Below are 13,302 nucleotides of genomic sequence, written 5' to 3' on the forward strand. Positions count from 1 at the left end.
TTATAACTGAGTCACATTGTCGTATGGCAGAAACCAACACAGCATTGTAAAGTAATTATCTTCCCATTAAAAAATTTTAAAATATCCACTTATGATTAAGTAGGTGACGATGCTTCTTCTGCAGCAGATTTGTACCTTCTGGTTTTCAAGTAATTGTGATATCACTATGACACCCTAAATAAAAGGGATATTACCCTTAGTGAGGATTGTCAACAAAGGTCAGTCTAATTGAGGCTATGGTTTTTCCAGGAGTCATGTATGGATGTGAGAGTTGGACTATAAAGAAAGCTGAGCACAGAAGAATTGATGCTTTTGAACTGTGGTGTTGGAGGAGACTCTTGAGAGTCCCTTGGACTGCAAGGAGATCCAACCAGTCCATCCTAAAGGAGATCAGTCCTGAATGTTCATTGGAAGGTCTGATGTTGAAGCTGAAACAGCAATACTTTGGTCACCTAATGTGAAGAGCTGACTCATTTGAAAAGACCCTGATGCTGGGAAAGATTGAGGGCAGGAGGAGAAGGAGACGACAGAGGATGAGATGGTTGGATGGCATCACCGACTCAATGGACGTGAGTTTGGGTGAACTCTGGGAGTTGTTAATGGACAGGGAGGCCTGGCGTGCTGCGGTTCATGGGGTCGCAAAGAGTCGGACACAACTGAGTGACTGAACTGAACTGAATGAGGGATTTGATAGTAAATATGGCACCCCACTCCAGTACTCTTGCCTGGAAAATCCCATGGATGGAGGAGCCTGGTAGGCTGTAGTCCATGGGGTCGCTAAGAGTTGGAAACAACTGAGCGACTTCCCTTTCCCTTTTCACTTCCATGCATTGGAGAAGGAAATGGCACCCCACTCCAGTGTTCTTGCCTGGAGAATCCCAGGGATGAGGGAGCCTGGTGGGCTGCCATCTGTGGGGTCGCACAGAGTCGGACACGACTGAAGTGACTTAGCAGCAGCCAAACATATCTGTGTACGTTACACTTATCAATTCTCTTGAGACACAGAAGCATAGTATTTCATTGTTCACTAAATGTATACGTTCAGTTTAGTTTTGAAAAAAAAAATGGCTCATTGTTGCCTACAAGATTTATTGTAAAATAAGTGCAAAATAAGATGGTCATAGATTTATACTGAGTGATGACAAAAATCACAGTGCAAGACTATTTTGACTTCTCCCTGTGTACTCTCCAGTAGGACTGGGCAGTGTCTGTTTTCTGCATGTATTTCATAAATATGTAACCTATGATTTCCATTTTCCTCTGACCCCAGTGAATGGTGGCCTGGCATTATCAATTTCACAGACTGTGGCAAGACCATACAAAACTAGCTGCTAGTGTTTGCACGAATTTAGCAGCGAATAAAATACCCTACTCTACCAGGCTACTCCAGAAGAATCTGGAATAGAGTCTCCTGCCAGTTTGTTAAATTTGCCCCCAGATTCACCTTTGTGTGTCCACTAGCATGAACTGCATAAGGAAATGCAAATGAGCCCCTATCTGGGGAAGTCTGAGGCCAGGAGGGAAATAACCTGCTGGAGAGGAAGGTGATGGCAATTAAAGAAGGGATCGCTATATCAAGTGGCTACATCAAGTGGCCAGCAGGGTGGGCACCAGCAAATGAGTGACTCATCACACTGGAGACCAGAAGGAAGTAAATTGTTCCGAAATTCTTCTGTCTGTGCTCATGAGTAAGAGGCTTAATTATGCTGAATGGAAGCATGATCCCACTTGCATGAAATTCTACAAATTTCATATAAAAAGATCAAGCATTTGTTGCCCCCAGGGAGTGTGGACAGAGGTGATTGGGACAAGGCATGAGGAAATTTTCTGGGGTGATGTTAATATACTACAGCCTGGTAGGTTTGGATTAAACAGTTGTATGCATTTGTCAGATCTCAATAAATGTCCGTGTTAGATTTGTGCATTTCATTGTGTATAAATTTCATCTTAAAGTAACAAGTTAAAAATATGCATGATGAAATATTTAGGGTGAGAGCTGGACTGTAAAGAAGGCAGAACACCAAAGAATTGATGCCTTCAAACTGTGGTGTTGGAGAAGACTCCTGAAAGTCTCTTGGACAGCAAGGAGATCAAACCAATCAGTCTTAAGGGAAATCAACCCTGAATATTCATTGGGAGGACTGATGTTGAAACTGAAACTGCAGTATTTTGGTCATCCAATGCTAATAGACAACTCATTGGAAAAGTCCCTGATGCTGGGAAAGGAGAAGAGGGCTTCAGAGGATGAGATTGCATCACCAATGCAATAAACATGAACTTGGGCAAACTCTGGGAGATGGTGAGGGACAGGGAGCCTGGCATGCTGCAGTCCATGGGGTCGCAAAGAGTCAGACACGACTGGGTGACTGAACAACAACAATGTTTTGGCATCTGCAATTTACAAAATAAGATAGATTGATGGATGGACAGAATAGATGGATGGGATAACCTAAGCATAACAACGTGTCAGCGGTAGAACCTAGGTGGTAGATACGCAGTGTTCACTAGGAAATTATTTCAGCTTTACTGTTTGTTTGAAAGTGTTCATAGTAAAATGGGGGATAAAACAGCTTCCCTGTGCACAGTGGTAGAAAGGGTCACTTTCATCTGTTCAATCCTATCAGTATTCACAGACAATAATTCTCACTGGTAATATTGTTTATGAATATGTGTGGATGTCAGTATAAATGGAGGCAGTATTACTTTACTGTGATTACAAGTAGAGTGTCAGGACCAGTATTGGTAGATTCTGTGGTATCTTTTCATTTTGTAAGTGAATATCTTATGATAAATAAAATTTTTGTTCTCTCTGTGTAACACATATATAAATAAACACATATATATATATCAAGCATATACATATGCATATGATATATGTGTTTAAAGGATATACACCAAAAAGTTAGCCATAGTTATCTTGGGATGGTAAATTATGGGTGATTTTTAAATATATTTTCTTATTTTGCCCATATTTTTAAAATTTTGCCCATAATTTAAAAAATTTTCTCCAATGATCATCTATTTCTTGTGCCATGCTGTAAGTTTTCAGAGATGTTCTTTATTAAATGCAATAATAAATAAAAGCAAACAAAATTTTTTCATATGGATGTAAATATTTTGACCTTTTAATTAATCACCTCTTGAATTATGTTTCTGTGGAGTATACTTGGGCATTTTTTCAAATGATGGTAAAATACACATAACATAAAAAAATACCATTTTAACCATTTTAAGTGTACTGTTCAATGATATTAAGTACATTTTCATTATTGTGCAACCATCACCATCATCCATCTTCAGAATGCTTTTCATTGTGCAAAACTGAAACTCTATACTGATTAAACAACTCCCTGTCCCCCTGTCTTTCTCCAGCTTTTTGCAGCCATCATTCTGCTTTATGTCTCTGTGCATTTTGAATACTCAAAATATCTCGTTTAAATAGATTCATATAGTATTTGTCCTTTTGTGACTGACTTATTTCACTCAGCATAATGTCTCCAAGGTTCATCTATATTGTAGCGTGTGTCAGAATTTCCTTCCTTTGTAAGACTGAATAGTATTCTATTGCACGTTATATCACTTTTTTTATTACCGGTTCATTCATCCATGAACCAGAGAAGGCAATGGCACCCCACTCCAGTACTCTTGCCTGAAAAATCCCACGGACGGAGGAGCCTGGTAGGCTGCAGTCCATGGGGTCGCAAAGAGTCGGGCACGACTGAGCGACTTCACTTTCACTTTTCACTTTCATGCATTGGAGAAGGAAATGGCAACCCACTCCAGTGTTCTTGCCTGGAGAATCCCAGGGATGGGGGAGCCTGGTGGGCTGCCGTCTATGGGGTCGCACAGAATCAGACACGACTGAAGTGACTTAGCAGCAGCAGCAGCATCCATGAACACAATGCTTCTATCTTTTGACTGTTGATAATAATGTTGCTATGAACATAGGGGTACAAATATCTTCTTGAGCCTCTGCTTTCAATTGTTTTAGGTATGTCCCCAGAAGTGAAATCACTAGATTAGATGGTAATTCTGTGTTTAACTTTTTGAGGAACTGCCATGACAGATTCCAGAGGGGCTGCACACATCTTACATTCCCACCCACAGGGTTGCAATGTCTCCACATCCTTGCCGACAGCTGTTATTTTCTATTTTGTTTTAATTTTGTGGTAGCATCCTAGTGGATGTGAAGTGGTATCTCATTGTGGTTTTCATTTGCATTTGCCCAATGACACTAGTGATTTTGAACATCTTTTCATGTACTTATTGGCCATTTTTGTATCTTCTTTAGAGAAAGATCTATTCAAGTCCTCTGCCTATTCTTTTAATTGGGTTGTTTGTCAGTTGTAGGCATTTTTTCTATATTCTGCATCTTAACCCCTTATCTGGTATATGATTTACAAATATTGTTTACCATTCTGCAGTCGCCTTCTCACTCCGTGTCCTTTGACACACAGAAGCTTTACATTTGGATGTAGTCCAATTTATGTTTTTCCTTTGTTGTCTGTGCCTTTAGTGTTGTATCTAAGAAATCATTGCCAAACCCAATGTCATGAAGCTTTTCTTCTATGTTTTGTTCAAAGAGCTTTATAGTTTGCTCTTACATTTATTATATTTAGATCATATATCATTTTGAGTTTTTTTTTTTAAATAGGTGATATACGAGAAGGTGCAACTTCATTCTTTTGCATGTGGAAACCTAGTTTTCCCAGTAATGTGTATTGAAAACACTGTTCTCCCCCTGTATGGTCTGGGCACCCTTGTCAAAAGTCATTTGACATATTTCTATTCTATTAAATTGGCCAACTGTCTGTATGCCTGAACCACGCTGTTGATTACTGAGTTTGAAATCAGGAATTGTGAGGCCTCTAGCATTGTTCTTTTCCAAATTTGTTTCCGCTCTCTAGGGTCCTTTGAGATTCCATAGGAATTTTAAGATGGATTTTTCTACTTTTGGAAAATACATCATTGGGGTTTTAAGAGTGATTTCATTGCATCGATAGATTAGTTTGGATAGTATGGACATCTTAACAATGTTAAGTCTTCTGTGAACACTGTCTTTTTACTTACTTGTGTCTTTAATTTCTTTCAGTAACATTTTGTAATTTTCAGTGTATAAATCTTTGACCTCTTTGGTTAAGTTTATTTCTAAGTATTTTATTGTTTTCAATGCTATTGTAAATGAAATTATTTTCTTTTCTTTTGAATTTTTTTTAGTGTATAGAAATGACACTGTTTTTGTGAGTGATTTGGGGGTATTTTTCTCCTTTTTTGGAGTTGAATATGTTCTATATTTTGATATGAGTGGATTACACTGGGGTCAGTTCAGTTCAGTTCAATTCAGTCTCTCAGTCGTGTCCGACTCTTTGCGACCCCATGAATCGCAGCACGCCAGGCCTCCCTGTCCATCACAAACTCCCGGAGTTCACTCAGACTCACGTCCATCGAGTCAGTGATGCCATCCAACCATCTCATCCTCTGTCGTAGTCCCCTTCTCCTCCTGCCCCCAATCCCTCCCAGGATCAGAGTCTTTTCCAATGAGTCAACTCTTCACATGAGGTGGCCAAAGTACTGGAGTTTCACCTATATAAAGATTCACCAATCTGGCCAGCTAAGATTTTTGTGCTTTTCTGCATGTAAATTAATCCTAAACAAATGGAAATTTATTATGATATATTCCAAACATCAAAATAATTGTGTAGGATTATCCTTCCACAGAACACTTTAAAAACCAAGCCAGCTAAAGTCTTAAGTGTAGACAGGTTCTTTATCACTCTATCCCATCCGAAGTAACCTCCAATCTGAAATTGCTGGGTATTATTCTCTTCATGCTTATTATAATGAAAAGTTCACATTATGGGTTCTCTTCCCGAATCTTGAAATCCTTATTACTTTTCTATTTGAAATTTTAGGGTCAATTTATTAAGCTCAGTGATGAAAGTTATCAGAAGAATATTTTCCTGAAGATTATGTTTTCTTAGAAAAAAAAAAAAAGCAAAACCCTCTCCACGTAGCCTCAAGTGTTGTTCAGACAAGTCTGCCGATGGCATGGGCTGTTGGTCATTTTCTGAGCCAGTGGAATTGTTACCTGGACCGTTCTCCTCAGCCTCTTGCTCCAGGTCACGCTTCTACTGGCACAAAGCCTCTCTGACCTCCACGTGTTGGCAGCACCTCCTACAGCTGGATCTCAGATGTGTCACAATCATGATTTGTCTTAAATCACTGATTCCCGCTTAATTTTTTCCACTTGTTCTTCCACTCATTTCTTTTATTTGAACATTTTCTTGTTTCCTGAGGCAAGCTTGCATCACTATAAAGTTTCCTTTTAGAATTTTTGTTGTGCCCCACAGATTTTGTATCATTGTGTTTTTATTTTCGTCTCTAGGTATTTTTCTAAATTTCTTCTTTAATTTGTTCAACGACACTTTAATTGTTTAGTAGCATTTTGTTTGGCTTCTATGTGTTTTTTTGAAGTTTTTTTTTTCCTATAGTTGATTTCTACTCTCACAGTTTTGTGGTCAGAAAAGATGCTTGATATGGTTTCAATTTTCTTAAATTTACTGAGAGTTGTTTTGTGGCCTAACACATGTGACTTAGCACTCCTGAGAAACCTGTATGTGGATCAAGAAGCAACAGTTAGAACCTTACATGGAACAACAGACAGTTCAAAATTGAGAAAGGAGTATGCTGCTGCTGCTGCTAAGTCACTTCAGTCGTGTCTGACTCTGTGCGACCCCATAGACGGCAGCCCACCAGGCTCCCCGTCCCTGGGATTCTCAAGGCAAGAACTGGAGTGGGTTGCCATTTCCTTCTCCAGTGCATGAAAGTGAAAAGTGAAAGTGAAGTCGCTCAGTCGTGTCTGACTCTGTGCGACCCCATAGACGGCAGCCCACCAGGCTCCTCCATCCATGGGATTTTCCAGGCAAGAGTACTGGAGTAGGGTGCCATTGTCTTCTCTGGAAAGGAGTATAGCAAGGTGGTATACTGTCACCCTGTTTATTTAGCTTATATGCAGAACACATTATGGGAAATGCCAGGCTAGATGAGTTACAAGCTGGAATGAAGATTGCCAGGAGAAATATCAACAACCTCAGATATGCAAATGACACCACCCTAATGGCAGAAAGTGAGAGGAACTAAAGAGCTTCTTGATGAAGGTGAAAGAGGAGAGTGAAAAAGTCGGTTTAAAACTCAGTATTAAAAAAATAAGATCATGACATCCGGTCCCATCACTTCATGGCAAATAGGGGGGTGGGGGGTGTTGGAAGCAGTGACAGATGTCCTCTTCTTGGGCTCTAAAATCACTGTGGATGGTGACTGCAGCCATGAAATTAGAAGACGATTGCCTCTTGGCAGGAAAGCTATGACAAACCTAAACAGTGTATTAAAAAGCAAAGACATCACTTTGCCAACAATGGTCTGTACAGTCAAGGCTATGGTATTTCCAGTAGTCATGTATGGATGTAAGAGTTGGACCATAAAGAAGATAGAGTGCCAAAGAATTGATGATTTTGAACTGTGGTGTTGGAGAAGACTCTTGAGAGTCCCCTGGACAGCAAGGAGATCAAATCAGTCAATTCTAAAGGAAATCAACACTGAATACTCTTTAGAAGGACTGAAGCTGAAGCTCCAACACTTTGGCTACCTGATGCAAAGAGCTGACTGCTGGGAAAAGACCCTGATGCTGGGAAAGATAGAAGGCAGGACGAGAAGGGGAAGACAGAGGATGAGATGGTTGGATGGCATTATTAACTCAAAGGACATGAGTCTGAGCAAAGTCCAGGAGATAGTGAAGGACAGGGAATGTTCCATGTGCACTTGAAAAGGATGTATATTCTGCTGTTTGGAATGATCTATGTCTACTAAGTTCATTGGTCTAATGTGTTGTTTAAGGTCAGTGATTTTATGTCTGGATGATCTGTCCATTGATATCAGTGGGGTGTTAAAATCCCATATTATTATTGTGTTAATGTCAATTTCTTCTTTTATGTCTAAATATTTGCTTCATGTATTTAGAAGGTTCTATCTTGTGTGCGTATATATTTTTAATTGTTTTATCTTCTTCTTGGATTGATCCCTTGATAATTATGTAATGTCTTTCTTTGTCTCTTGTTACAGTTTTTATTTTAAAGTCTATTTTGTCTGATATAAGTTTGCCATCTCCTCTTTTTTTCTGTTTCCATTTGCATGGGATACCTTTTTCCACCCCATCACTTTCAGTCTTTGTGTATCTCTAGATCTGAAGTGACTTTCTTTTAGACACTGTATAGATGGGTCTTACTCAGCCACTCTATCCCTTTTGATAGTAGCATTTAGTTCATTTACATTTAAATTTATTATTGATAGGTATATAATTCTTGCCATTTTGTTAATTGTTTTGGAATGGTTTTAGTAGTTCTTTTCTGTTTCTTCTTTTGCTCTTTTTGCTTGTGATTTTATTACTGTCTTTAGTGTTGTATTTGGATTCCTTTCTCTTTTTTATCTGTGTATCTATGGTAGATTTCTAGTTTGTGTTACCATGAGGTGTGTGTGTGTGTTAAGTTTCTGATCTCTTAAGTTTTAATACATTTCAACAACCTTGCATTTTCACTCCCCTCATCCCCACATTTAATGTTTCTGATGTCATATTTTACACACTGTGTGTGTGTGTGTGTGTGTGTGTGTGTGTGTTCCTTAACTACCTATTGTGGATATGGATGATATTTACTACTTTTGCTTTATAACCTGCCTGCTAGCTTTATAAGTGGCTCATCTACTACCTTTGCTGTATATTTGCCTTTACCAATGAGATTTTTTCTTTCGTAATTTTTATATATCCAGTTGTGACTTTTCTTTTCTGCCTAGAGAAATCCCTTCAGCTCTTCTTGTAAAGCTGATTTGGTGGTGCTGAACTCTTCTAGATTTTGCTTGACTGTAAAACTCCGTCTTTCCATAAAGTATGAATAATAGCTTTGCCGGGTAGAGTAATTTTAGTTGTAGGTTTTTTTCTTTCATCACTTTAAATATATTGTAGCACTCCCTTCTGGCCTGCAGAGTTTCTGCTGAAAAGTCTAATGATAGACTTGAGGGAGTTCCCTTGTGCATAATTAGTTGCTTTTCCCTTACTGCTTTTAAGATTATCTTTAATTTTTTAACTACATTTTAACTACAATGCGTCTCGGTATGGTACTCTTTGGGTTTATACTGTTTGGGACTCTCTGTGCTTCCTGGACCTAGGTACTTGTTTCCTTTCCAGGTTAGGGAAGTTTTCAGCTATTTCATGTCTTCAAATTTATTCTCTGCCCCTTTCTCTCTTCTCCTTCTGGGACTCCTATAATGTGAATGTTAGTATGCTTGATGTTGTCCCAAAGGTCTATTAAACTGTTCAAATATGTTTTTTTCCTGTTCAAATTTTAAAAATTCTTTTTTCATATTTCTATTCAGTTTGAGTGATTTCCACTACTTTTGCTTCTAGTTTGCTCATTTGTGCCTCTATAGTATATAATCTGCTGTTAATTCTTTCTAGTCTGTTTTTATGTTGTGGCTGTGTGCTTCAGCTGTGTTTGGTTCTTTTTTATATTTACTTTTTGTTAAACTTGTCACTGGGTTCTTCCATTCTTCTCCCAAGTTTATAAAGCATCTTTATTATTATTACCTTGAACTCTGTTGGGTAGATTGTTTATCTCCACTTCATTTAGTTCTTCTGAAATTTTATCTTGTTCTTTGATTTGGAACATAGGCCTCTGTTGCCTCATTTTGCCTAATTCTGTTTTTATTTCTATGCATTAATATTTGGTATGTTGGTTATACCTCATAATCTTGGAGAAGTGACTTTATGTAGAAGATGTTTTATGGGGCCCATTGACATACTCTCTTTTGGTCACCAGAGCTATACACACTGAGAGTCCTCTCTGTGGACTGCATAGCCCTTCTGTTGAGGAGGACTGACTACTGTGAGCATGCTGGTATAGGTTTGACTGGCTTCTGGTCTGGCTGGTTACCAGTCCCTGCCTGATGTGAGGCTACCTGCTTCTAATGGGTGGGGCCAGGTCCTGGCATAGCTGGCTGCATGACCTGGGGAGTCCTGGTCATGGTGCTAGTCCATTGGTGGGCAGGACTGTGAAGCTCTAGTCATCTTGGGGCTAGTTCTGGCCCACTGGTATGCAAAGGCATGTCCTGGGGTCACTGACTGCCAAGGTGGATGTTTTGAAGCTAGTATCAGCTTGCTGGTATGCAGGACCAATTTCTGACATGGCTGACTATGGGGTTCAGGGTGTCCTGGAGCTGGGGTCAGCTCACTGGTTAGTGATCCATGTCCCCAGGATAGTTGGAGGTTCAGGAGGGTCCTATGCAGCTGGTCTGTGATGGATAAGTCTGTCCCTACCTGGCTAACTGCTTTCCCTGAGGTGTCCCAGGACTGGTGCCTATCAGCTGGTGGGCAGAGCCAGGTCCTAGTGTTAATAAGCTAGAGAAAGTATTCCAAAATGGTGCTTACCAGCACAAGTGTCCTTGTGTTAGAATGAACTCTGAAAAATGGCTGCTGCCAATATCTGTGTCAGCTGTGCACGCCCCAGTTGCCCCTTCCTCTTCTTGGGGCTCTCCAAGATCAGCAAGGGGGTCTAACCCAGGCCCCTTTCAAATTACTTCTGCCCTTGGTCTCAGAGCATGTGAGATTTTGTGTGTGCCCTTTAGGAGTACAGTCTGTTTGCCACATCCCTGTGGCTCTACTGGCTTTCAAAGCCTTATCTTCCTGGTGCAGAAACCCTGCGCCAGGGAGTTCAATATGGGACTCAGACCCTTCACGCCTTGAGGAGAACCCCTGCAATTGTAATTATCCTCCGATTTGTGGGTTGCCTGCCTGGGAGTATGGGTCTTGACTATACAGTGTCTCTACCCCTCCTACTCATCTCACTGTGATTCCTTTATATTTTTAGTTGTGGAAGATCTTTTCTGTTAGTCTTTTTCCACAGGTCATTTTCATTGATAGTTGCTCTGTAAACAGCTATAACTTGGTGGGCCATGGGATTAGGTGAGCTCAGTGTCTTCATACTGTGCCATCTTGGCAACCAGCGATGTATGTTGATTCTATATCCTGCAACTTTGCTGAATTTGTTGTTAGTTTTAACAGCTGTGTGTGTGTGTGTGTGTGTGTGTGTGATTTTTAGGGTCTTTACATAAAGATCATGTCATCTGCAAATAGAGATAATTTTACTTCTTCCTTCCCATTTTGGGTGACTTTTATTTCTTTTTCTTGTCCAATTGCTCTAGCTAGGATTTCTAGTATTATGTTGAATAGAAGTGGCAAAAGTGGGCATCCTTGTCTTGTTACTGACCCTACAATAAAAACTTAATCTTTCACCATTTAATATGTTAGCTGTGGAATTTTTATATGCAGCTCTTATGTTGAAGCAGTTTTTTTTCTATTCCTACTGGGTTGAGAATTTTTCTTTATCATGAATGAGTGCTGAATTTTGTCAAAGGTTTTTTTCTACATCATTTGAGATGATCATGTGTGACTTTTTAATTCATTCTGTTGTTGTGATAGTGATTACTTTTCATGTGCTATACCATCCTTATCTCTGGAAATAAACCCTATTTGATCGTAGTGTAAAATCCTTAAAACATAATGTTGAATTCTGTTTCCTCATGTTTTGTGGAGAATTTTGCAGCTTTCTTTTCTTATAGTATTTTGTCTAGCTTTGATACAGACTAATGCTGGCCACAAAGAATGAGTTTGGAAGTGTTTCTTCCTTTTCCATTTTTTGGGGAAGAGTTTGAGAAAAATTAACGTTAATTCTTCTTTCTGCGTTTGGTAGAATTTACCAATGAAACCATCTGGTCCTGAACTTCTTTTGGTTCAAAAGGTTTTAGTTAATAATTCAATCTCCTTCCTAGTAACAGGTCTGTTCAGATTTTCTGTTTCTTCATGATTCAGTCTTGGTAGGTTTTGTGTTTAGTAATTTGCCCATTAAACAAAAATGTTAAACAGGGTAATCAATGGTATAATCAGTGAGAAATTTTGCTCTCACTTTTATCCTCATCAATTCATTTCCTTCCTTCCTCCACAGATAACCAATTGTATTTATTCCCTGGGTAATGTTCCAGTGTTTTATACACTATTACTATGAATTGAAGTATATATTTTTCCTCCTTTCTGAAACAAAAACATCTTTTGTTTTTGTTTGTTTTCTGTTAAGAATGTATTATGAGGTTCTCTCCATTGTGAACTTTCTTTGTGTGAATAAACTATATATTATTATTGAATTAAAATATTAAATATTAAAATGACAAAATTGTTGCCTCAGTACATCAGAGATAATGATTTCATTGTTCTATGGTGTGTATTGTTGTTGATAAAAAGTATTCAGTCATTTTTATTTTCCATTATTTTTCAGGTGATCTTTTTTTTCAGGGCCTTCCTGGTGACTCAGTAGTAAAGAATCTGCTGCCAATGCAGGAGATGCAGGTTCAGTGCCCAGGTCAGGAAGATAGAAGATCCCCTGGAGAAGGAAATGGCAGTACACTCCAGTATTCTTGCCTGGGAAGTCTCATGGACAGAGGAGCCTGGTGGGCTACAGTCCCTGGGATCACAAAAGCGTCAGACATGACTTAGCAACTAAACAACAACCGCAACATAACAACAATCTTTTCTCTTTCTGGTTGTTTTTCATTGACTTTGGTGTTTTTCATTTTCCTCAGAAATTTCTTATTTATTTTTATTTATATTGTCTAGGACTCTTCTGAACTTGTTCTGTCTGAAAACTGAGAACTTGAATCTTTCTTCAACTGTGGAAATTTCTTATCTCTTATCCTTTTTCAAATTATCATTTCATTCCATATTCTCTAGTCTTGCTTTCTGAATTCTATTAAATGAAGTATGACATGTTGTAAAAGTCCAAGCAACACCATCTATATCAGATGTCTTATGAGTAGTAATCTTTAGAACTATATAAATAGCAGCCTGATTTTATATCTGCTGGCTTTTTTCAATCTAGCCTCCATATTTTCTATACATTTGTATTTGCCATCTGTTCTCTGTGATATTGTCTAAGTAGTTTCCTCAGTTTTATTTTACATTTCACTAATTCTTCATTGACTACGCTAAAGCCTGTGACTGTGTGGATCACAATAAACTGAGGACAGTTCTTAAAGAGATGGGAATACCAGACCACCTTACCTGTCTCCTAAGAAATCTGTATGCAGGTCAAGAAACAACAGTTAGAACTGGACATGGAACAACAGACTGGTTCAAAATTGGGAAAGGGGTATGTCAAGGCTGTATATTGTCACCCTGCTTATTTAACTTATATTCAGGATACATCA

General features: G+C 38.9%; 1 long non-coding RNA gene across 2 annotated transcripts in view; it reads left to right on the top strand.

Moving 5' to 3' along the window:
- LOC147358417 (uncharacterized) overlaps positions 1 to 12,949 on the top strand; it is a 28,677-nt gene extending 15,728 nt beyond the window's left edge. Inside the window, exons 3-4 of one of the 2 annotated variants that reach the window (XR_015141637.1) lie at positions 250 to 569; positions 12,375 to 12,949. This is a non-coding gene — a long non-coding RNA (uncharacterized LOC147358417). Of the gene's footprint in view, positions 1 to 249; positions 3,114 to 12,374 lie in introns of those variants that run through there. The other variant, XR_015141636.1, reaches the window with a different exon arrangement.
- The last annotated feature ends 353 nt before the right edge of the window (positions 12,950 to 13,302 follow it).

This window comes from Bos grunniens, chromosome 15 (assembly GCF_055505025.1).
Source record: "Bos grunniens cultivar Pamir isolate PY7600 chromosome 15, Bosgru_T2T1.0, whole genome shotgun sequence".
Lineage (NCBI taxonomy): Eukaryota > Metazoa > Chordata > Mammalia > Artiodactyla > Bovidae > Bos > Bos grunniens.